Source organism: Myxine glutinosa, chromosome 2 (assembly GCF_964187855.1).
Source record: "Myxine glutinosa chromosome 2, kmMyxGlut1.1, whole genome shotgun sequence".
Lineage (NCBI taxonomy): Eukaryota > Metazoa > Chordata > Myxini > Myxiniformes > Myxinidae > Myxine > Myxine glutinosa.
Window position 1 is genome coordinate 134,225,708 of NC_136262.1, and position 25,809 is coordinate 134,251,516.

Here is a 25,809-nt window from a genome sequence, read left to right on the forward strand (position 1 = left end):
CAATCAGCATAGCAAACAAAGGGTAACAATCAGTATAGCAAACAAAGGATAACAATCAGCACAACAAACAAAGGGTAACTGTCAGCAGAGAAGATTGTTGTAGAACAGCAAGAGGGAAGTTAAGCGATCAAGTCTGATAAGAGGCAAAGAATGAAGCATAACGTTTGCGGTGTTTTTTCCCAGATAGTACGAAAGAAAACAGATGCGAAGACCCTTTTTATAAAGGCTTGGCGATATTACATTTCCTATCCATCCGGAATGGGATATCCAAGATAATGATAACATCCGGAATGGGATATCCAAGATAATGATAACATCCGGAATGGGATATCCAAGATAATGATAACATCCAGAATGGGATATCCAAGATAATGATAACATCCGGAATGGGATATCCAAGATAATGATAACATCCGGAATGGGATATCCAAGATAATGATAACATCCGGAATGGGATATCCAAGATAATGATAACATCCGGAATGGGATATCCAAGATAATGATAACATCCGGAATGGGATATCCAAGATAATGATAACATCCGGAATGGGATATCCAAGATAATGATAACATCCGGAATGGGATATCCAAGATAATGATAACATCCGGAATGGGATATCCAAGATAATGATAACATCCGGAATGGGATATCCAAGATAATGATAACATCCGGAATGGGATATCCAAGATAATGATAACATCCGGAATGGGATATCCAAGATAATGATAACATCCGGAATGGGATATCCAAGATAATGATAACATCCGGAATGGGATATCCAAGATAATGATAACATCCAGAATGGGATATCCAAGATAATGATAACATCCGGAATGGGATATCCAAGATAATGATAACATCCGGAATGGGATATCCAAGATAATGATAACATCTGGAATGGGATATCCAAGATAATGATAACATCCAGAATGGGATATCCAAGATAATGATAACATCCGGAATGGGATATCCAAGATAATGATAACATCCGGAATGGGATATCCAAGATAATGATAACACTGCATCAGTGGCTGCAAAATTGTTGGAGAGAAAGGAATAATAGTTGAATATTCTATAATAGTTCTAGCAGAACAACTAAAATTGAACTTGTAAATGCCTTGTATGATTAATTGATTATCTATGATTATACACCTGACTTTCTTGGGAAACAACTTTTTTAAAACTGACTTTGGCAACCTTTATGCCTTTAAAGACGTTGAGAAAATTACTTCCCTTTCTTATTATTTCCCACGAATCCAAAGACATGAGGTAATAAAATCACTTACACTACCCATCAGCAATATTCTAAAATGCTCGAGATGACTTATCTTGCTGCGCACAATGAACTTATCTTGCTGCGCCCAATGAACTTATCTTGCTGCGCCAAATTATCTTCTCTTGCTGCGCTCAATGAACTTATCTTGCTGCGCCCAATGAACTTATCTTGCTGCGCCCAATGAACTTATCTTGCTGCGCACAATGAACTTATCTTGCTGCGCAAAAATGAACTTATCTTGCTGCGCAGAAATGAACTTATCTTGCTGCGCATAATGAACTTATCTTGCTGCGAACAATGAACTTATCTTGCTGCGCTCAATGAACTTATCTTGCTGTGCAAAAATGAACTATCTTGCTGCGCAGAATGAACTTATCTTGCTGCGCAGAATGAACTTATCTTGCTGCACTAAATGAACTTATCTTGCTGTGCACAATGAACTTATCTTGCTGCGAACAATGAACTTATCTTGCTGCGCACAATGAACTTATCTTGCTGTGCACAATGAACTTATCTTGCTACGCTAAATGAACTTATCTTGCTGCGAAAAATGAACTTATCTTGCTGCGCAGAATGAACTTCTCTTGCTGCGCACAATGAACTTCTCTTGCTGCGCAGAAATGAACTTCTCTTGCTGCGCAAAATGAACTTCTCTTGCTGCGCGAAATGAACTTATCTTGCTGCGCTAAACGAAGAAATGGTTTGTGAGGAGATAGCAGTCACAACAATTACCTTTTCAACAAGGTCATGTTCCCTCTAAGCAGGGATCATGGTGGATTTGGAAATTACTATTGAGAAGGCATTCCACAAAGGAGTCCAAGATTGTGGCTTTCATTTGGGAGTTTGCAGTGAAATAGTCCCCCGACTGTAATGGCTTTGTCATTATTATTAAATATCTGCATTAGGTCATGATCCAATCCCATTACACTTGCTGGAGCTGCAAAAATACCTACAAGCGCAATAAGCTGCAACCTTTTTGACTTTCACTTTCACAGAATAAATTGATGTTCGAGTACAATAATAGTACATGGATGAAAACAGAGCAAGGACAATGCACGAATCCAAGCCGCAGTCAAAATGAAAGCATTATTTATAACTGTCATGGTTCTTGAAGCAAATTACTGCAGGATGTTGCAGGCCTGCCTCCTCCAGTTAGTTGTAGGAGCATTGAGAGCCAGATTGAAAAAGTAAACAACAAAAAAAAGAATGGAATCCAGACTCGATGGTGTAATGGTATTTGGTGGTGTAATAGTACTCGGTGGTGTAATGGTATTTGGTGGTGTAATAGTACTCGGTGGTGTAATGGTATTTGGTGGTGTAATGGTATTTGGTGGTGTAATAGTACTCGGTGGTGTAATAGTACTCGGTGGTGTAATGGTATTTGGTGGTGTAATGGTATTTGGTGGTGTAATAGTACTCGGTGGTGTAATGATATTTGGTGGTGTAATGGTATTTGGTGGTGTAATAGTACTCGGTGGTGTAATGGTATTTGGTGGTGTAATAGTACTCGGTGGTGTAATGGTATTTGGTGGTGTAATAGTACTCGGTGGTGTAATGGTATTTGGTGGTGTAATGGTATTTGGTAGTGTAATAGTACTCGGTGGTGCAATGGTATTTGGTGGTGTAATAGTACTCGGTGGTGGAATAGTACTCGGTGGTGTAATGGTATTTGGTGGTGTAATGGTATTTGGTGGTGTAATAGTACTCGGTGGTGTAATGTTATTTGGTGGTGTAATAGTACTCGGTGGTGTAATAGTACTCGGTGGTGTAATGTTATTTGGTGGTGTAATAGTACTCGGTGGTGTAATAGTACTCGGTGGTGTAATGGTATTTGGTGGTGTTAAAGCGCGGCGTTACGCGCGCTGCTTGTGAGCAAGGAGGAAGCGGACAAGCGGTAACATATAAACGTCTTTATTGTAAGACTACACTGTAACACTGTACTGTCCCGGGCTGGGCGCCCGGTGTATATCATGAGGCCACGCCTACCCCTGGTGCGTGGCCACCGCCCACTTGGTGCGCGGAATGATGTCACCACGCCAGTGGGCTTTTGTGTCCGCCACACGCGCCCCCCCAGAATTCCCGCGCACCTGGAGGGCCAGTTTGCGGGGCAGACGAATGACCCGGCCGAAGCGCCCCCTGGCGATCGGCGGCGTCCGGGGTGCAGGGATGCCAGGTGGGATGCCCCTGGCTGCCCCTGGGATGGGTGCAGGACCGGGGGGCGGCGTGGCGGCGGGGCTGGGCGGTGCCGGGGGTCCGCCCGCAGGAGGGCGGCCCCGACGTGGGGGTCGGGCCACTGGCGGTGGATGGTCCACATCGAGGTGGGCCGGCTTGAGGCGGTCTACCGAAACGCGGTCAGGAGTACCGCCGATGTCCAGGGTGAAGTGCTTCGCCCCGGTCTCCAGCACGCGGAAAGGCCCGTCGTACGGGGGCCGCAGTGGTGTCCGATGGGCATCGTGGCGGACGAAGACGTACTCCGCCGTGCGAAGCTCCGGGGCGACGTGCGTCGGTGGGTGCCCGTGGCATGCCGTTGGCACCGGGGCGAACCTCTGGGCGGTCTCTTGTAGAGCGGAGCGCTGCTGTGCCGCGGACCATGGTGCCGTGGAGTCGGGGAGGAACTCGCCCGGCACCCGCAGCGGTTGCCCGAAGACCAATTCCGCCGCGGATGCGCGCAGGTCCTCCTTGGGCGCCGTCCGGAGGCCCAGCAGGACCCAGGGGAGCCTGTCGACCCAGCCGCCGTCGCGGAGGGTGGCCCGGAGCGCGGCCTTCAATGAGCGGTGAAATCGCTCACACAGGCCGTTAGCCTGGGGATGGTAGGCCGTGGTTCGGTGCAGCCGGACCCCGAGCCCCTGCGCAACCGCCCCCCAGAGCTCCGAGGTGAACTGGGGGCCGCGGTCGGATGAGATGTCTGAGGGGGCGCCGAACCGGGCGACCCAGGTGGCGATGAAAGCCTGCGCGACATCGGCCGCCGTTGTCGACGCCAAGGGCACGGCCTCCGGCCACCGGGTGGTGCGGTCCACCATGGTGAGGACGTAGGTGAAACCCCGCGAGGGGGGCAGAGGTCCCACCAGGTCCACGTGGACGTGGTCAAACCGGCGTTCCGGCACCGTGAACGGGGCCAACGGGGCCTGGGTGTGCCGGTGCACCTTGGCGCGCTGGCACGCGAGGCACGTCCTGGCCCAGCCGCGGACGGCCTTCCGGAGGCCATGCCAGACGAACTTGTCGGCGATCAGCCTTTGGGAGGCCCTCGCGCCCGGGTGGGACAGGCCGTGGATGGCGTCAAACACCTGGCGCTGCCAGCCCGCGGGCACGATGGGGCGAGGACGCCCGAGGGAGACGTCGCACAAGAGGGCCGCGCCCGCGCCGTCAAACGGCACCTCGGTGATGCGGAGGCCCGTGACGGCGGTCCGCAAGGCCTGGACGTCGGGGTCAGCGGCCTGGTCCGCTGCCATCCGGGCATAGTCGATGCCGAGGTGGACTGCGTGGGCGACGGCCCGGGAAAGGCAATCCGCCACCGGGTTGTCCTTCCCCGCGACGTGCTGGATGTCCGTCGTGTACTCGGACACGGCCGAGAGGTGACGCTGCTGCCGGGCCGACCACGGCTCGGTGACTTTGCCCATCGCAAAGATCAGCGGCTTGTGGTCGACGAAGGCAGTGAACGCCCGGCCCTCGAGCAGATGGCGGAAGTGCCTGACCGCCAAGTGAAGTCCGAGCAACTCGCGGTCGAAGGTACTGTAACGGCGTTCGGGCGGGCGAAGCTGCCGGCTAAAGAACGCCAGCGGTTGCCAAGCTCCACGCACCCATTGCTCATGCACTGCGCCCACCGCGTAGTCCGAGGCATCGGTGGTGAGGGCGATCGGTGCATCGGGCGCCGGGTGCGCGAGCATGGTGGCGTTAGCCAAGGCGAGCTTCGCGCCCGTGAACGCCGTGTCCATCTGCTCGGTCCAGGTAACGTCGCCTTTGCCCGGCTTACCTCGGAGAGCTTCGTGCAGGGGGCGCAGGAGCTGGGCGATACGGGGCAGGAACCGATGGTAAAAGTTCACCATGCCCAGGAACTCCTGCAGCCCTCTGATCGTGCGGGGGCGCGGAAACCCCTTCACCGCCTCCACCTTGGCCGGTAGGGGGACGGCTCCGTGCCTGGTGACACGGTGCCCCAGAAAATCGATTGTGGCGGCGCCGAACCGGCACTTTGCGGGGTTCACAATCAGGCCATGCTGGCCCAGGCGTTCGAAGAGCGTGCGGAGGTGGCGTAGGTGCTCTTCGCGGGACGCGCTGGCGACGAGGATATCGTCCAGGTAAACGTAGACAAAATCCAAGTCGCGCAGGACGCTGTCCATCAGTCGCTGGAACGCCTGAGCCGCATTCTTCAGACCGAAGGGCATGCGCAAGAACTCGAAGAGTCCGAATGGCGTGATGACCGCCGTCTTCGGGACGTCCTCCGGCCTGACGGGGACCTGATGGTAGCCGCGTATGAGGTCCACCTTCGAGAAGAAGGACCTGCCCGCCAAACGGGCGGAAAAGTCCTGAATGTGGGGGACGGGGTAGCGGTCGGGAGTCGTGGCGTCATTGAGACGGCGATAGTCCCCGCACGGTCGCCATCCCCCGCCGGGCTTCGGCACGATGTGCAGCGGCGACGCCCAAGCGCTCTTTGAGCGCCGAACGATGCCGAGTCGCTCCAGGGTAGCGAACTCCGCTTTTGCCACCGCCAGCTTCGTCGGCTCGAGGCGGCGTGCCCGGGCGTAGACCGGTGGCCCGACGGTGGGGATGTGATGGGCCACCCCGTGCTTGACGGCCCCCGCCGAGAAGGTGGGCCGCGTGAGGGCCGGGAAGCCGGCGAGGAGGCGGGTGAATGCGTCCGCTGCCGGAAGCGTACAGACCAACGTGGCCGGAACCGAATCGTTCGGCAAGCCGCTTGGCAAGCCGCTCGTTGAGCTGGGCAACGCACAAGCGAGCGAGCTGAACGTCTCGGCCTGGACAAGCCGTCTGCGCTTGACGTCGACCAGGAGCCCATTAGCGCACAGGAAGTCCGCGCCAAGCAGTGCCATGGGCACGTCGGCGGTGACGAACGTCCATCGGAAAACCTGCCCTCCAAACCGCAGAGAGAGGCAGCGTTTTCCGTACGTACGGATGGGCGTCCCGTTCGCGGCAAGCAGCGCGGGGCCCCCACCCGCGGCGTGCTTGTCTGACGTGCCGGCGGGAATGACACTCACCTGCGCTCCCGTGTCGCACAGGTAACGGCGCCTGGAGAAGGTGTCCGTTATGAACAGCAGGCTGTTCGAATGGCCGGCGCTCATCGCCACTATTGAGCGCCGGCCCGGGCGTTTCCCGACCCGTTGAAGGAGCACGGCGGATGACACCGCCGAGCTTCGTGGCCGAACTTGGCGTGGAACCAGCACCAGGTGGTGGAGCTGGAGGAGCGCGGCTGGCTCCGCCAGGCCGGTGGAGTTGGCGGGTTTCCCCGCGGTGGCGGTTTTCGCCGCGGCGGTGGGCGGGGCGTGGCGGCGTTCACGAGGTGCATATCAGCATGCTGCTGAACATCAGCGTGCTGTAGAAGCTGATGCTGTGGAACATGCTGCTGAACATCAGCGTCGAGGGCCGTGACGGCCACGCCGACGCTCGCCCGCATGTCCGAAGCGGCGAAGTACCTGTCCGCCTCGGCCGCCAATGCTCGGGGTTCCGTTAGCTCGGTCCCGGCCAACGCGAGGCGGACCTGCGCTGGAAGTTGGCGCCGGAAAAGCGCCCGGAATAGCGAACCGGGGGCTTCGTCGCCCAACAGTGACAGCATATGGTCCATTCGGACCGACGGGCGCGTCTCACCGAGCTCGGGGAGATCCAGGAGGCGGTCGGCCCGTGCGTCGTCCGTAAGGCCGAACGTGGCTAGGAGTAGCCGCTTGAGTGCCTCGTACTTGTGGCCGTTCGGTGGGTGGCGAAGGACGGACACAACTCGAGCGGCCGTGCCGGGCCCGAGGGAGGCGACGACGTGGCGTGGCAATAGCGCGTGTCATCGCCGGTGAGGCGCCGAAGCTGAAATTGGGCTTCGGCCTGGACGAACCAGACTTCGGCCTGAGCCTCCCAAAATTCCGGAAGTTTGACGAAGTCGGCCATGGCGATGGCGTCGCGTGTGGAAGGATCGCTCCAGCAGATCCAACGTCGAGGGTCACCAGTAAAGCGCGGCGTTACGCGCGCTGCTTGTGAGCAAGGAGGAAGCGGACAAGCGGTAACATATAAACGTCTTTATTGTAAGACTACACTGTAACACTGTACTGTCCCGGGCTGGGCTGGGCGCCCGGTGTATATCATGAGGCCACGCCTACCCCTGGTGCGTGGCCACCGCCCACTTGGTGCGCGGAATGATGTCACCACGCCAGTGGGCTTTTGTGTCCGCCACAGTGTAATAGTACTCGGTGGTGTAATGGTATTTGGTAGTGTAATAGTACTCGGTGGTGTAATGGTATTTGGTGTTGTAATAGTACTCGGTGGTGTAATAGTACTCGGTGGTGTAATGGTATTTGGTAGTGTAATAGTACTCGGTGGTGTAATGGTATTTGGTGTTGTAATAGTACTCGGTGGTGGAATAGTACTCGGTGGTGTAATGGTATTTGGTGGTGTAATAGTACTCGGTGGTGTAATAGTACTCGGTGGTGTAATAGTACTCGGTGGTGTAATGTTATTTGGTGGTGTAATAGTACTCGGTGGTGTAATAGTACTCGGTGGTGTAATGTTATTTGGTGGTGTAATAGTACTCGGTGGTGTAATAGTACTCGGTGGTGTAATGGTATTTGGTGGTGTAATAGTACTCGGTGGTGTAATAGTATTTGGTGGTGTAATAGTACTCGGTGGTGTAATAGTACTCGGTGGTGTAATGGTATTTGGTGGTGTAATAGTACTCGGTGGTGTAATAGTACTCGGTGGTGTAATGGTATTTGGTGGTGTAATAGTACTCGGTGGTGTAATGGTATTTGGTGGTGTAATAGTACTCGGTGGTGTAATGGTATTTGGTGGTGTAATGTTTCTCGGTGGTGTCATGGTACGAGAGGTCAGGGGTTCAAACCCTGGGAGGTCAAAAGCCGAGTCATACCAAAGACTTTAAAACTTGTATGTGCTGCGTGCTGCTTCCTTGCTTGGCGTTCATCTTTTAAAAGGATAAAGTACGGACAATCCTCATAGATTGGCATACAAAGGGAGGAGGAACCCCCTTAAGAAATGTCCCGTTGAGTGCGGTAGAAAAAGATCATTGTTGTGGCATCGCTGGTAGCCCCCCCCCCCCCTTCCTCCCCCCCGGAAGGTGACGGCACTTCCCCAAATCCGTGTCAGTTTGCGTCATGTAACATCCTGTGTTGTGTCGTGTGTGTGTGTGTGTGTGTGTGTGTGTGTGTGTGTGTGTGTGTGTGTGTGTGTGTGTGTGTGTGTGTGTGTGTGTGTGTGTGTGTGTGTGTGTGTGTGTGTGTGTGTGTGTGTGTGTGTGTGTGTGTCAGTGTCACAGCTTTACTACAAGCCTTAAATCCTGTTTTTAAAAATCCATGCAAAACTTTACTCCGGCATTAATAAGATATGTGGCAACCCTTTCCATATAATTTATTGCCATCTTTACTATCCCACATGTGAATTGTGTGTTCCACCAATTGCCACATGTTCCTTCTGTCCAGGACAAACAGGGCAGTGGTCAATACCATTACCCAACCCATAATTTTTCTGTAATTGGAGACGCGAATCCCATCCCATCGCTGGTTCACAAGTTATTGTGGTAACAGGATTTTTACCGAACATGACCTCTGACATTTGACCTCGCGACCCCAAAATCTAATCAGTTAATCTTTATCTCATTATACATACCTGCACCAAGTTTGATTTTAAATCCCTTCAGCTGTTCTTAAGTTATCACATTTTTACCTGACTTGACCTCTGACCTTTGACCTCACGACCCCAAAATCTAATCAGTTCATCTTTATCTCATTATACATACCTGCACCAAGTTTGATTTTAAATCCCTTCAGCTGTTCTCAAGTTATCACATTTTAACCTGACATGACCTCTGACCTTTGACCTCACAACCCCAAAATCTAATCAGTTCATCTTCATCTCATTATACATACCTGCACCAAGTGTGATTTTAAATCCCTTCAGCTGTTCTCAAGTTATCACATTTTTATATGTCATGACCTCAGACCTCTTGACCTCACGACCCCAAAATCTAATCAGTTCATCTTTATCTCATTATACATACCTGCACCAAGTTTGATTTTAAATCCCTTCAGCTGTTCTCAAGTTATCACATTTTTACCTGACATGACCTCTGACCTATGACCTCACGACCCCAAAATCTAATCAGTTAATTTTTATCTCATTATACATACCTGCACCAAGTTTGATTTTAAATCCCTTCAGCTGTTCTCAAGTTATCACATTTTTATATGTCATGACCTCAGACCTCTTGACCTCACGACCCCAAAATCTAATCAGTTCATCTTTATCTCATTATACATACCTGCACCAAATTTGATTTTAAATCCCTTCAGCTGTTCTCAAGTTATCACATTTTTATATGTCATGACCTCAAAAATCTTGACCTCACGACCCCAAAATCTAATCAGTTCATCTTCATCTCATTATACATACCTGCACCAAGTTTGATTTTAAATTCCTTCAGCTGTTCTCAAGTTATCACATTTTTACCTGACATGACCTCTGACCTATGACCTCACGACCCCAAAATCTAATCAGTTAATCTTTATCTCATTATACATACCTGCACCAAGTTTGATTTTAAATTCCTTCAGCTGTACTCAAGTTATCACATTTTTATATGTCATGACCTCAGACCTCACGACCCCAAAATCGAATCAGTTCATCTTTATCTTATTATACATACCTGCACCAAGTTTGATTTTAAATCCCTTCAGCTGTTCTCAAGTTATCACATTTTTATATGTCATGACCTCAGACCTCACGACCCCATAATCTAATCAGTTCATCTTTATCTCATTATACATACCTGCACCAAATTTGATTTTAAATCCCTTCAGCTGTTCTCAAGTTATCACATTTTTACCTGACATGACCTCTGACCTTTGACCTCACGACCCCATAATCTAATCAGTTCATCTTTATCTCATTATACATACCTGCACCAAATTTGATTTTAAATCCCTTCAGCTGTTCTCAAGTTATCACATTTTTACCTGACATGACCTCTGACCTTTGACCTCACGACCCCACAATCTAATCAGTTCATCTTTATCTGATTATACATACCTGCACCAAGTTTGATTTTAAATTCCTTCAGCTGTTCTCAAGTTATCACATTTTTATATGTCATGACCTCAGACCTCACGACCCCATAATCTAATCAGTTCATCTTTATCTTATTATACATACCTGCACCAAGTTTGATTTTAAATCCCTTCAGCTGTTCTCGTTTTTTTTTTTGTTTTTTTTTGTATACAAGATCGAGGCTCGTGAAAGAGCGAACATTAATCACACAGAAAGACAGACACATAAAACAAATAACATCGGGAGCGGTAGACAAGATGGGGAGAGAGGGGGAAGGACACAAACACAACATTTGAGAGCAGGGACCGAGAGACATGGAGACATCGAGAGATCTGTGGGAGGGAGAGGGCTTTGGGGGGGAGGGGTGGGAGAGGTATAAACATATGGACACTGCCAGACTTCCAGGAAAGAAGTTGGAATTTCAAACAAGGTGGATCTGGGGTGAATTAGTGGGGGTAGAAAAGATCAAGGTTTTGGATGGGGGAAGATAAGAGATGGTGGTGAACAGCTGTTTTAAAGACCTGGAGGGAGGAGTGGGATTGAAGGGAGTGTGGGAGTTTGTTCCAGAGGCGGGAGAAAAGAGGAATGAAAGAGTGAAGGTGAGCAGAGAGCCGAGATTTCGGCAGTTTAAGTTATCACATTTTTACCTGACATGACCTCTGACCTTTGACCTCACGACCCCACAATCTAATCAGTTCATCTTTATCTCATTATACATACCTGCACCAAGTTTGATTTTAAATTCCTTCAGCTGTTCTCAAGTTATCACATTTTTATATGTCATGACCTCAGACCTCTTGACCTCACGATCCAAAATCTAATCAGTTCATCTTTATCTCATTATACATACCTGCACCAAGTTTGATTTTAAATCCCTTCAGCTGTTCTCAAGTTATCACATTTTTATATGTCATGACCTCAGACCTCTTGACCTCACGACCCCAAAATCTAATCAGTTCATCTTTATCTCATTATACATACCTGCACCATGTTTGCTTTTAAATCCCTTCAGCTGTTCTCAAGTTATCACATTTTTATATGTCATGACCTCAGACCTCTTGACCTCACGACCCCAAAATCTAATCAGTTCATCTTTATCTCATTATACATACCTGCACCAAGTTTGATTTTAAATCCCTTCAGCTGTTCTCAAGTTATCACATTTTTACCTGACATGACCTCTGACATTTGACCTCGCGACCCCAAAATCTAATCAGTTAATCTTTATCTCATTATACATACCTGCACCAAGTTTGATTTTAAATCCCTTCAGCTGTTCTCAAGTTATCACATTTTTATATGTCATGACCTCAGACCTCTTGACCTCACGACCCCAAAATCTAATCAGTTCATCTTCATCTCATTATACATACCTGCACCAAGTTTGATTTTAAATCCCTTCAGCTGTTCTCAAGTTATCACATTTTTACCTGACATGACCTCAGACCTCTTGACCTCACGACACCAAAATCTAATCAGTTCATCTTTATCTCATTATACATACCTGCACCAGGTTTGATTTTAAATCCCTTCAGCTGTTCTCAAGTTATCACATTTTTACCTGACATGACCTCTGACCTTTGACCTCACGACCCCACAATCTAATGAGTTCATCTTTATCTCATTATACATACCTGCACCAAGTTTGACTAAGTTCCTTTCAGCTGTTCTGAAGTTATCATGGTAACGAAAAACTATCACGGACGGACGAACGGACAGACGGATGGACAGCTGGATGGGAAACCTGAAACCATTATGCCTCTGGCGACTCTGTCGGCAGAGTCATAAAATTTAAAAACTCTTGAATTATCATGGTAACGTTATCATGGTAACGGATTTGGATCTTCAACAAAATTGAATCGATTCGTCCTTGTCACACACCCAACCTGTCCACCAAGTTTCGTCCAAATCTGTCTGGAATCTTTGGAGATATCCTGTTCACAAAAAAACAGACAGACAGACGGAGAGACAGATAAACAGACAAACAAACAGACTGTGGTGAAAACATAACCTCCATCCACCTTCGGTGGCACAGGTAACAAAATGCACCTTTGCTGTGCTGTGGCCTTGATACTATAGATGGGCGATCCTGGGAATTTTGGCATCGATTCGATTCTGAATACTTTTATCAAGAAATTGATGGAATCAAGTACAATTCAGAGTATATATTTTTTCGTTTTCGTTTTCTTTTTGGTTTTGGGGGATGCGGGACGATTACATTTCATCATGCAACATGCCAAGAACACAACAACAACAACAACAACAACAACATGCATTTTAAGGCCATTTTCCCTGCTAGAGCGGGGGTTAGCCTTGCGGTCCCCATGACAATCTTCTCCATTTTGCCCTATTTTCTGCATCTCCCCTTGTTATCAGTTAACCCCCTTGCCCGCATTTCTTCTTCCACCATCTTCAGCCAAGTCTTTCTCGGTCTTCCCCGTCCTCTACTTCCTTCTACATTAACTTCCATCACTCTTATCAACCAGTCACTTTCATCCTTCCTCAACTCATGACCAAACCATCTCAACCTGTTCCTCTTCACAGCATCAATCACAGGCAATATTCCCATCATCTTTCGCAATTCATCATTTGTCTTCCTCTCTCTCAACGATACTCCGCACATCCATCGAACCATTCGCATTTCCACCCTTTCCAGCCTTCGTTGCTGCTCCACGTTCATTACCCATGTCTCGCTCCCATAAATCATAACACTTCTCACACATGCAGCATACACCTTTCCCTTCCGCTTCAGCGACACTCTCCTCCTCAACAGCACGCCACTCAGTTCCCGAAACTTCTTCCATGCACATCTCACTCGAGCAACCGTTGCAGAGTCTGATCCACCTTCTCCATTCAGCATGTCTCCGAGGTAGCAAAATGTTTTCACACCTTCCAGCTTCACGCCGTCTCCAAGATCCAACTCAACATTTCCTCCATCTGCAGCTCCCTCTGTGCACACCTTACATTTGAATGTAGCTGCCACACTGGTAAATGACCCTCTCAGACCACTACATTTTTGATGAACCCACTCAGCGCACATTGTACATTAAATGGAGTTCACTCCGACACCCTTCCTGCACACAGCACACGGACACTTCCCAGTTCTTTCCACCTCACCACATGCTTTACCACTTGCCATCACCTTCGTCTTTCCGATATTCACCTTCAGACCTTTTGTCTCCATACATTCCTTCCACTTGTTCATCTTTTCCTTCAGTCCATCCATACTTTCCGCAATCAACACCAGATCATCTGCATACAACAACTCCCACGGTAAACCCTCCTTTACGTTCTGAGCCAGCACCTCCATCACAGCTACAAATAGTAGTGGACTTAGTACCGACCCCTGATGCACTCCCACCTTCACCTCAAACTCACCACTGTTCCCGTCCTTCATCCTTACAGCTGTGCGCGCTCTTTTGTACATTGCCATCACTACTCTGACCAACCATTCCTCCACTCCTAACTTCCTCAAAGCCCATGTCAATACTTTGCGTGGAACCCTATCGAATGCTTTCTCCAGATCAACAAACCCCAAAAACAACTTCTTCCTCTTCTCCATGTACTTCTCCTGCAACTGCCTCACAATGAAAAGCGCGTCTGTCGTTCCTCTTCCTGGCATAAATCCAAACTGCATTTCGTCGATCTTCACTTTCTTCCTTATCCTCCTCTCCAACACCCTTTCCAATACCTTCATTCCATGCTCCATTAACTTTATTGCTCGGTACGAGCCACACTCCAGAGGGTCACCTTTCCCCTTGTATAGAGGGACGAGGGTACTCAGTTCCCAATCCACTGGAATGCGGCCTTCTTTCACCACCAGATTACAGATCTCTGTCATTCTCTTCACACCCCAACTTCCTGCTGCCTTCAACATATTTCCCACAACTCCCGTCGGCCCTCCCGCTTTTCCACTCTTCATTGCTTTTATCGCTTCCTCAACTTCCTTCTCAGTTATCTTCTCTGCCGGTCCTAAAACTGGGTTACTCTCTATGTTGCCATCCCATTCATTCTCTGTATTCAACAGCATTTTCATATATCTTTTCCATCTTCCTTTAATTCCATCTGGGTCGACAACGATTTGCCCACTTCATCCTTCAAGCAACTCACCCCCATCACATCACACCTCTCTTTCGCTATGTGCTTTGCAATCCTGAATACTGCTTTCTGACCCTCTTCCAAATCCAAGCGTTCTCCGAACATTTTCCTACATGCCTCCTGCGCCTTTCGGTGGCACAGGTAACAAAATGCACCTTTGCTGTGCTGTGGCCTTGATACTATAGATGGGCGATCCTGGGAATTTTGGCATCGATTCGATTCTGAATACTTTTATCAAGAAATTGATGGAATCAAGTACAATTCAGAGTATATATTTTTTCGTTTTCGTTTTCTTTTTGGTTTTGGGGGATGCGGGACAATTACATTTCATCATGCAACATGCCAAGAACAACAGCATGCAAATTCTAATTGCTGCCAAGGAAGTGGGCCGTGAGTGATACACCTGGGTTTGACATCCAAATGTCTGTTGTGAGGGCAATGGAAGTCGCCGCATGGAATCATCCCAGCAAGCTTTCACCTGCTTTCTCGACACACTTCAGGAAGCATATTCCGCATGATTGTACGACGACTTTGGAGGTCATATTTACAGTCAAACCCAACCCACAAAGTCTGAAGCCAGAGTCTTCAACAATAGGTGCAGGCTGCATGGTCCCTCAGTCACGATCATATTTAAATCAGCATCTTACTATAATTCACCAAATGTCCGTCCGTCCGTTCCCAGGTACCGCAAAAACGGCTGAAACGATCGCAACGAAATTTTGGGTGGGTAATCCTGGGACCCCCTGGAGTAAAAAAAATCCAAATTTTCCAAATTTTCCAATTTTCCAAACACAATGGAAAAATATTTACCGATATGAACAGTGATGTGGCTATTATTGAAATTCTACAAATACTGTTTAGATTTTGATGATTTGCGTGTGATATGATTTAACGGATGTTTATATAAATCGTTTAAAATAAAATAAAAAGCCTTCAATTTCTGATATTTTGCCTTTTCATTTGGGCCTCCCAATTGGTGGATACCGTTGCTGGTCTGGTTAATGTCATTTTGTCCTTGGGAATCGGCGCCATTGTTAGAGCAGTTCGAGCTTTTGCAGAACACACCAAGAATGGTCGATTGTCAAAGAGAACCTGTTGCCATTGCAAATTTTGGTTTCTTTGATTTCGCATTCTCAACCGTCACCAATTGGTACTCGGTCTGGTGCTTCATTTTCAAATGCTTTAGCATATCAGATGCATTGCTGTGATTAATCTCCGTTGAACGTAGGAAGCATCTATCTCTTGGACTGTCTTCTTCATTATTCTTTAAATAGTTACAAACTGCACTTCTGGACTTCTTGAACTACCCGGCCAAATTTATAATACTTAAATACTTATCAGTCGATGTATTTATCTGTCAGCGTGCCTTACTGGTGAGTTTATATGCCAATCAAGAGGGACGGAAATGGTTTTTCCCAAAAAGCCTTTTTTATCGGAACTAGGAAGTACTTGTAATGGATGTTCAGTCCGGTTCACTACTCGATTCCTTTTCATCCCAGAGAGTTTCATCGATTTCACTACCACTACTAGATACAGCCTCTACAAGTATTACAGTGGAGGGGTCCATATAATTTATTGCATCTCACAGTGCATCTGTGGAATTAGGTGGCCTGAATCCTCTGCCTAATTACCAACCATCCCTCTGGAGGCACCAGAAGCCGAAGTAACTTTGGAGGAGGTGCTTTACCGATACAACGAAAGGTGAAAAAAAGTAATGGTGAGCCTAAGTAAGATGGTACATATTTGAATTGGTGGGATTAACACACTGTATACCAGGGTATGTCGAGGAAAAGCTCTGTAAAGTTATAATAGAAGAAACTACACGTCACTAAGGTATGAGTGTCGTGGATTCCCTAACCCCTTCCAGTTCTGGAATAAGCACCTCAACTCGGACACTGTACAAGGGGTTTATTGAGGGATAAGGATAACATGCATGGTAGATATGGGTGCAGAAGCTAGTAGCACCTTTTGGTCCTCACACAGCTGGCAACCAACAACATCTCAAGGAATCACAATTTGTATTCTGCTTCATATACTTTTCTTCAAAGGACAAGGAACTCAAAACATTTCCCCAGTTTCACAGATTGTAGCAAGGAGAAAGGCTCGGCAGGCGGGGAGCTGCTCATAAGGAAAGAATGTTGACGCAAGGTCAAACAAAGATTATGAGCATGTTGAGGAACCCCCCGTATCAGGTAATCCAATATTATCCATCTGTTCTCTTGTTATTCAGGGGTATCGACCAATAAGCAAAAGCAAGCAAGTTGGAGAGACCAATACAGAAGATGAAGAAAAGCTTGGGACTATTATGGAACAGAGATGCCTGAATATAGACCATCCAAGAGATTGCTCCATCTGAGAGAGAACACCGACTATGAGAAATACGTATTTAGGAAGATAAAATATTATGTTTGTAGGGTGTAGTGATAACTTAGAACCAGGTAGATTTGCATAAATTAGCATGCACTGTATGTCGTGATGAAGAAGAAGAACCACCATGCAATGAGTACTTGTTTAGCTGGGATGTCGTGTAAGGTGCATCTTCGTTCCCATCGCAGGGGGTGGGGTCATGTTAATTAGTTTAATGATTATGTTAATTAATCCCCTGTGTGTCAATACCTCTGTAATCTATACCGTTGTTATTTATGACACCGCACTAGACACCAGCCAAAATCGTCCATTACACGACACTAATTAATAATAAAACACACCGAAAATCAGGAATCGAACAATACCGCTGGCGCCGCAGCCGCTACATCACCACAATGACAGGAAGGCCAAGAGCCACGCCCAGAAGAGCGGTGATTGAGCAGGGGGATTTGATTGGCACAAGCCCGGGGTAAGATGGGACTTGCTGATAGGAGCAGAGATGGACTACAAAGAGGTGGTACACGCCAATTGGTGAAACACGACAGATGACGTCAGAGCGGCATGTACTAAATAGTTGGAGTGGTGGACATTTTCTTCTTCTCGTTCTGGATGTCATAGTGAACGGCTGTGCATCTCGCCTTCTCGGTTTTGGTCTGGCAGTGAACGGTTGTGTGCCGGCGTTTTCTCTTCCTTCCCTCTTGCTCGCTCCTGCCTTCTCTCGTTGTGGAGGCCATCGAGAGTCACCACATCGAGAGTAACCCAGTTTTAGGACCGGCAGAGAAGATAACCGAGAAGGAAGTTGAGGAAGCGATAAAAGCAATGAAGAGTAGAAAAGCGGAAGGGCCGACAGGAGTTGTAGGAGATATGTTGAAGGCAGTGGGAAATTGGGGTGTGAAGAGAATGACAGATCTGCAATCTGGTGGTGAAAGAAGGCCGCATTCCAGTGGATTGGGCACTGAGTACCCTCGTCCCTCTATACAAGGGGAAAGGTGACCCTCTGGACTGTGGCTGGTATCGAGCGATAAAGTTATTGGAGCATGGAATGAAGGTATTGGAAAGGGTATTGGAGAGGAGGATAAGGAAGAAAGTGAAGATTGACGAAATGCAGTTTGGATTTATGCCAGGAAGAGGAACGACAGACGCGCTTTTTGTTGTGAGGCAGATGCAGGAGAAGTACATGGAGAAGAGGAAGAAGTTGTTTCTTGGGTTTGTTGATCTGGAGAAAGCATTCGATAGGGTTCCACGTGAAGTAGTGACATGGGCATTGAGGAAGTTAGGAGTGGAGGAATGGTTGATCAGAGTAGTGATGGCAATGTACAAAAGAGCGCGCACAGCTGTAAAGACGAAGGACGGGAACAGTGGTGAGTTTGAGGTGAAGGTGGGAGTGCATCAGGAGTCGGTACTAAGTCCACTACTATTTATAGCTGTGATGGAGGTGCTGGCTCGGAACGTAAAGGAGGGTTTACCGTGGGAGTTGTTGTATGCAGATGATCTGGTGTTGATTGCAGAAAGTATGGATGGACTGAAGGAGAAGATGAACAAGTGGAAGGAATGTATGGAGACAAAAGGTCTGAAGGTGAATATCGGAAAAACGAAGGTGATGGCAAGTGGTAAATCATGCGGTGAGGTGGAAAGAACTGGGGAGTGGCCATGTGCTGTGTGCAGGAAGGGTGTCGGAGTGAATTCCATTCAATGTACAATGTGCGCTGAGTGGGTTCATCAAAAATGTAGTGGTTTGAGAGGGTCATTAACCAGTGTGGCAGCTACATTCAATGAAAAGATTAACTTTTTACCTCTGCCACTGAAGGTAGATGTAAGTTATGTTTTCACCCCTGTCTGTTTGGCTGTCTGTTTGTCTGGGAACAAGATATCTCAAAAGGTTGTGGACAGATTTGAACGAAATATGGTGGGCAGATTGGGTGTGCAACAATGCTGAAATTATTAGATTTTGGTGAAGATTCAGATACTATAATTTTAAAGTGATTCTTCACCATTGGGAGATAGGGTCAAAAATGACATATAGCACAATGACTCCAAAAGTTATAGACGGATTCAGACGAATCTTGGTGGACTGGTTGGGTGTGTGACAAGGATGAATCGATTCAAATTTGGTGAAGATCCGAAATGCGGATCTGAGCAATCCTTAAACTGTGATTCTTCAAATTGAGTGAAGGAGCCAAAACCGATATACTGTACTGTAGAGCACAATATCTCAAAAAGTTAGGGACGGATTATGACAAAACTAGGTGGATGGGTTGGTTAGGTGACGAGAACAAGCCGATTCGATTTTGGTTCAAGTCCGGATCAAGGGATCCAAAACATAAACTGTTCAGCCTGGCAGTGGTATGCGTTCTACCGAGTGCCGTTCTCATTATTGCTGTATTACTTGAGAAGTGGTATTTTTGGATTGCCGTCTTTCGACCCTGTGGCCCAAATTGGGCTGAAATTTGCTCGGGAAACAAAACGTTTTTTTCTGCTAAATTACAGCAGTATTGGACGAGGTGAGGGTGTTAAATCACCCTTTACACTGGTCCGCTTGTCTTAGGCCGCACTAATAATCACCATGCATAGAAACGCACGACCTAACAAGCTTCTGGAGGCAGTTATATAAACAGAGGTATTTTGACTGTGCCTGAGATTGCTGAACATTACATAGATTCTTTTACAATGTAATTTACAAAGCCTTCTTTTTCCAAAACCTTTTCTTTGGCTGATGCAAATGTAACAACACTTCGGTGGAACGTCGTATGGTTTTACATGTGGCACAAGATATTTACAACTGCAAAAAAATCCCCTTGTGCACAGACAGTGACAAGTGAAACTATTTTGCAAACAATGCCGCATAAATCTCACAATGACGGGTGATTGGAAAGGATCTGTTCATACATGTTCAAGCACATGGCTGAAAGTTTTTTTTTTTTAATGACAAACCCTTGGCAATTAGCAAACATGTGAGGCAAACACGTGTTCTGGTCCATTCTGTGTTATAGCTCTTCCACGAGCCTCAACTTGTATGCAAATTAATAAATAACATGAACACAGCATCAGCGGTGAGGTGCAAGTGATAATTCCAAAACAATAGCAACTACGACAGAGTATTCAAAACACAAGGAACTTTGGTGCAGGAGGAGGCCATTTGGCCGATCATGCCTGCGCTGCACCAACCCCAGAAACCATCATCTATAAACACACAGGCCTGCCAACCACAAGTATCCACAAGTGAAGTCCTGCCAACATCCCCATACCTGGCTATCTCCAAGGCATCCAGATCCTGAATTCCAATTTAAACTTACAGGGCCTTCAGAAAGTATTCACACCCCTTGACTTTTTCATATTTTGCTGTGTCACAGGCTGAATTTAAAACAGATTAATTTGAGATTTTTTGTCACTGATCTACACATAATACCACATAATGCCAATGTGGAATTTCTTTACATAATTATTAAAAATAAAATACAGAAATATCTAATTTACATAAGTATTCAAACCCCCTGAGTAAATACTTTGTAGAAGCACCTTATCAGCAATTACAGCTTTGAGTCTTCTTGGGTATGTCTGTACCAGCTTTGCACATCTGAATTTGGGGAGCTTCTCCCATTCATCATTGCAGATTTGCTCAAACTCTGTCAGGTTGGATGGGGAGCATTGGTGAACAGCAATCTCCACGTGTTTTCACGGATTTTCAATGGGATTCATGTCTGGGATTTGGCTGGGCCACTCAAGGACTTTCACACTCTTGTTCTGAAACCATTCCAGTGTTGCTTTGGCTGTATACTTGGGGTCATTGTCCTGTTGGAAAGAAAATCTTCACTGCACGGCCCATCACATGTGCACAGTCGCCTGTCCAACTCACAATCCCACGAGATATGCGGAAAAGATATGTTACAAGAAACGATCCAAAACCATTTATCTTCTTCCTGATGTATATACACATTGTTATTAAGTAAATACTCGGACAAATTTCAAACGACATGGGTTTAATCTCTGCTTGAGAAAATGCCATATTGCAATTTGGGCGGTGCGGTGCGTAAGTTAACAGACCGCTGTTTTGATCACCAAAGCCGATCTTCACAAGACCGTAACACCTATCAGCTCAAAATCCTTTTAACTGTCACTTTGGTAGTTTCACAATGAAGGAAAGACGTATCAGGAAGTGCATAACGATTGTGAATGTGACAGCTCTGAGGTGTCTTTGCTTTCGCATAGCAGTGAGCACCAACATGGCGGCTATAAGAATGAAATCTGTCTTCAAACTCCCTCACCACGCAAAGTCTTAAACCAGACATAACACCCTCCCTCCCCCTTTATTCTCATTCTTCAAAGCAAACGGGTAAATTGTTATATCTCAATTACATATTTATTCATTACCTCATGGCATTGGTGACGTCACGGAAAGCGCGATCGAAACAGTAAGTGTATGCCCGATAGGTCGTGGTTTATTACCGTCTGTCATTTGTCTATCGGTGTAATTTTTCAATATGTGATTATAAAGTAGCCGAACTGGGTTAATAAATTATCGTAAATTAATTATATTCTTTGTGCAGCATCTTAAATACGCATCAAAATTATAACTGTGGGTGGAGTCAGAGCAGCTGTCCAACCAATCCGATTTGTCCAACCAAAAAAGGATTGTTACAGACAGACACACAAACAAGCACTATTATTATAGCACTCTATAAATTCTATTATAGCACTATTATTATAGGACAAAATATTACAGCACAAACCAGCACTCTCCGCCTACTACTCTCAAATTATCCACTCTGGCTCCGGAAACCCAAAAGCACTCTTCTCGACAATAAACAAACTCCTCCGCCCCCTGAACACCACCACCCAGTCATTCACAGTAGACAATTGCATCTCCTTCCTCTCTTTCTTCCAACGCAAAATTGACAACATCTACAACAGCTTGACCACCGCCACACCCGCTCCCCCTCCCCCTCCAACCACCTGCCCCCCCTTGTCCTGCCATCCCCTGTCTCGGTTCTCCCCAGTCTCCCCTACTGACCTCTCTGAACTCCTCATAGGAATGAAAACTGCCACCTGCACTCTTGACCCCAACCCCTCCAGCTTTGTCAAGGCCTCCCTCCCTGCTCTCTCTCCACTTATCATTGCAACAATAAACTCCTCCCTGTCTACAGGCATCGTCCCACCATCCCTCAAAATTGCTGCTGTTACCCCCATTCTAAAAAAACCTGGTCTAAACCCTGACACCCTAAACAACTTCAGACCCATCTCCAACCTACCCTTTCTGTCAAAAGTTTTGGAACGCGCTGTAGCCACTCAACTCAAACATCATCTCTCTGCCAATAACCTGTATGAAACATTCCAATCCGGATTCCGCTCCAACCACAGTACTGAAACTGCTCTCCTCAAAATCACCAACGACCTTCTCCTCTCCTCTGACGCTGGCAACCTCAACATTCTCGTCCTCCTCGACCTCAGCGCTGCCTTTGACACCATCGATCACACCATCCTCCTCACCCGACTTGAATCCACCTTTAACGTTACCGGCACTGCCCTCTCTTGGATTAAATCATACCTCTCTGACAGACGCCAGTTCATCTCCATCAATAACTGCAAATCCCCCACTGCTCCCCTCCCCCAAGGTGTCCCCCAAGGTTCAGTTCTTGGCCCCCTCCTCTTCATCCTTTACCTGTCCCCCCTCGGTCACTTGATCCGCCGTCATGGTCTCCAATTCCACTGCTTCGCCGATGACATCCAGCTTTTCATCTCCACCAAGTCCGTCTCCACCGACACCCACTCTATCCTGACAAACTGCATCACTGAAATAAAATCCTGGCTTCAAATCAACTTCCTCAAGCTTAACTGTGATAAATCTGAAATAATCATCATTGGCCCAAAAACGCTCACAAAATCAACCCATAACTTTGCCCTCAACATCGACGGTATCCCAGTATCCACCTCCCCTCACATCCGGAATCTTGGCGTCATCTTTGACCAAACCCTTTCCTTCGACAAATACACTAAACAGATCACAAAGTCAGCCTTCTTTCACCTGAAAAACATTGCCCGTCTCCGCTCATCCCTCTCCTCCACGGCTGCAGAAACCCTCATCCACGCCTTCATCACCTCCCGTCTGGACTACTGCAATAGCCTCCTCTATGGTTCACCCTCAATAATCACCAATAAACTCCAATACATTCAGAACTCCGCTGCCCGTCTACTCACCCATTCCCGGACCCGTGACCACATCACCCCCGTCCTTTACAAGCTTCACTGGCTCCCCATCCCCCAGAGAATCCAGTACAAAATCCTCCTCTTGACATACAAAGCCCTCCATAACCTGGCCCCATCCTACCTGGCTGACCTACTCTCCAGAAACACTCCCACCCGCAACCTCCGCTCTGCTGGTACCAACCTCCTGACCCCCTCCATCCGGACCAAATTCAGATCCTGGGGGGACAGGGCCTTCTCCATCACTGCTCCCACCCTCTGGAACTCACTACCTCACACCATCAGAGACTCCTCCTCACTCACCACATTCAAAACATCACTAAAGACCCACCTGTTCAACGCTGCATTCAACATTCAACCCACAGCATTTAACCCCTGACTATCTCTTCTCCTTCTCCCTCCTTTTGCTTTAAATATTTCCCTATTGATTCTTGTCTTTTTGCAATTGTTGTTTTCATGTATTGTTATGCATTATGTTTTCCACTCTGTCAAAGCGCCTTTGGGCTTCTGGAAAAGCGCTATATAAAATAAATGAATTATTATTTTTATTATTATTATAAAGATTAGTAATTGAGAAATATTTCACTTTGGCTGGAATGTTTTTGGTTGCATCAAAGAGGACACCATGCCTCAGAAAGAACATCAAGTCAATTGTCCCATCTGCAAGCATTCGTCCGTGGAGGTAGAAGGTGTCACGGTACCTTGTACACCGGTACCGTGACCAAATTCTAAATTCCTTCCCTCCATAAAAGAGGGGCTGAATCCACAGCATAACGACATCACAATATAGGATGCAACGGGCAGCAAGGTGATGCACACACGATAAATAACTACACACCACATTAGCATTCACTTTCACCTGATGACCCAAGTAATCAACAGAGACAAATCATAATGGGCACCTTAAAGTGATACCGCAGGTTCATAACAAGCATTACAACGGTGGAATTTCTTGCACCAAAATGATAATGGGATCCATTATTTCAACCAGTGGCTAATGTCGCAGTCAGCGACTAATGTGGCAGCCAGTGGCTAATGTGGCAGCCGGTGGCTAATGTGGCAGCCAGTGGTTAGCTTGGGTAATGTGGGAGCATGTGGTTAATGTGGCTTATGTGGAAGCTCGTGGTTACCTTGGTTAATGTAAAAGCAAGTGGTTAGCTTGGTTAATGTAAAAGCAAGTGATTACCTTGGTTAATGTGAAAGCAAGTGGCCTTGGTTAATGTGAAAACAAGTGGTTACCTTGGTTAATGTGAAAGCAAGTGGTTACCTTGGTTAATGTGAAAACAAGTGGTTACCTTGGTTAATGTGAAAACAAGTGGTTACCTTGGTTAATGTGAAAGCAAGTGGTTACCTTGGTTCATGTAAAAGCAAGTGGTTACCTTGGTTAATGTGAAAACAAGTGGTTACCTTGGTTAATGTGAAAACAAGTGGTTACCTTGGTTAATGTGAAAGCAAGTGGTTACCTTGGTTCATGTAAAAGCAAGTGGGTACCTTGGTTCATGTAAAAGCAAGTGGTTAGCTTGGCTAATGTGGAAGCATGTGGCTACTGCAAAAAGTTTTTCAATGGCCAGGCTAACTTTGGTGGTTAATGTGTTTCATTAACCACAAGTCAGGTAGATGAAAGGGAGTTTGTAAACTCGGCAAGATCAATACACTGCTGGTAAGGTTGGTTAATGAAGCCCATTTCCATCCTTTCCCCACCAAGACCCTGTTTCCACCTTTCTCCTGAAATTATCTCCATGTTCTGTGATCCATCCATGTTTTCATTCCACTGTTTTCCGCTTGGCCCAATTTTGTCTGTCGATCCATTTCCCCCAATAATTCAGCTCTTCCTTTGGCTTTGAAAACGGTATATAGAAAAACCTCACCCAAATTAAACTTGAGACCACAGCAATGTCATGTGTGTTCGTAATGAACGATTCACGTCACGTGTGTTCGTAACAAACGATTCACGTCATGCGTCTATAACGAACGATTCATGTCATGTGTGTTCGTAATAAAGGATTCACATCATGTGTGTTAGTAATAAATGATTCGTCACATGTGTTCGTAATGAATGATTCATGTCACGTGTGTGCGTAATGAACGATTCCCTGTGACATGTGTTCATAATGAACGATTCATGTCACATGTGTTCGTAATGAGCGATTCATGTCACGTGTTCGTAATGAACGATTCAAGGCATGCGTGTTCATAATGAATAATTCATGTCATGTGTGTTCATAATGAATGATTCATGTCATGCGTGTTCGTAATGAATGATTCATGTCACGTGTGTTCGTAATGAATGATTCATGTCACGTGTGTTCGTACCGAATGATTCATGTCACGTGTGTTCGTAATGAATGATTCATGTCACGTGTGTTCATAATGAATGATTCATGTCACGCGTGTTTGTAATGAATGATTCATGTCACGTGTGTTCGTAATGAATGATTCATGTCACGTGTGTTCGTAATGAATAATTCATGTCACGTGTGTTCGTAATGAATGATTCACGTCACGTATGTTCGTAATGAATAATTAATATCACGTGTTCATAATGAATGATTCAAGGCATGCGTGTTCATAATGAATAATTTATGTCATGTGTGTTCGTAAT

The 25,809-nt window shown here is 46.7% G+C and overlaps 1 protein-coding gene across 3 annotated transcripts in view; it reads right to left on the bottom strand.

Moving 5' to 3' along the window:
* The window catches only part of LOC137421231 (E3 ubiquitin-protein ligase znrf2), a 90,682-nt gene that overhangs the window by 63,465 nt on the left and 1,408 nt on the right, over positions 1–25,809 (bottom strand). The gene's annotated exons all lie outside the window — the stretch shown is intronic.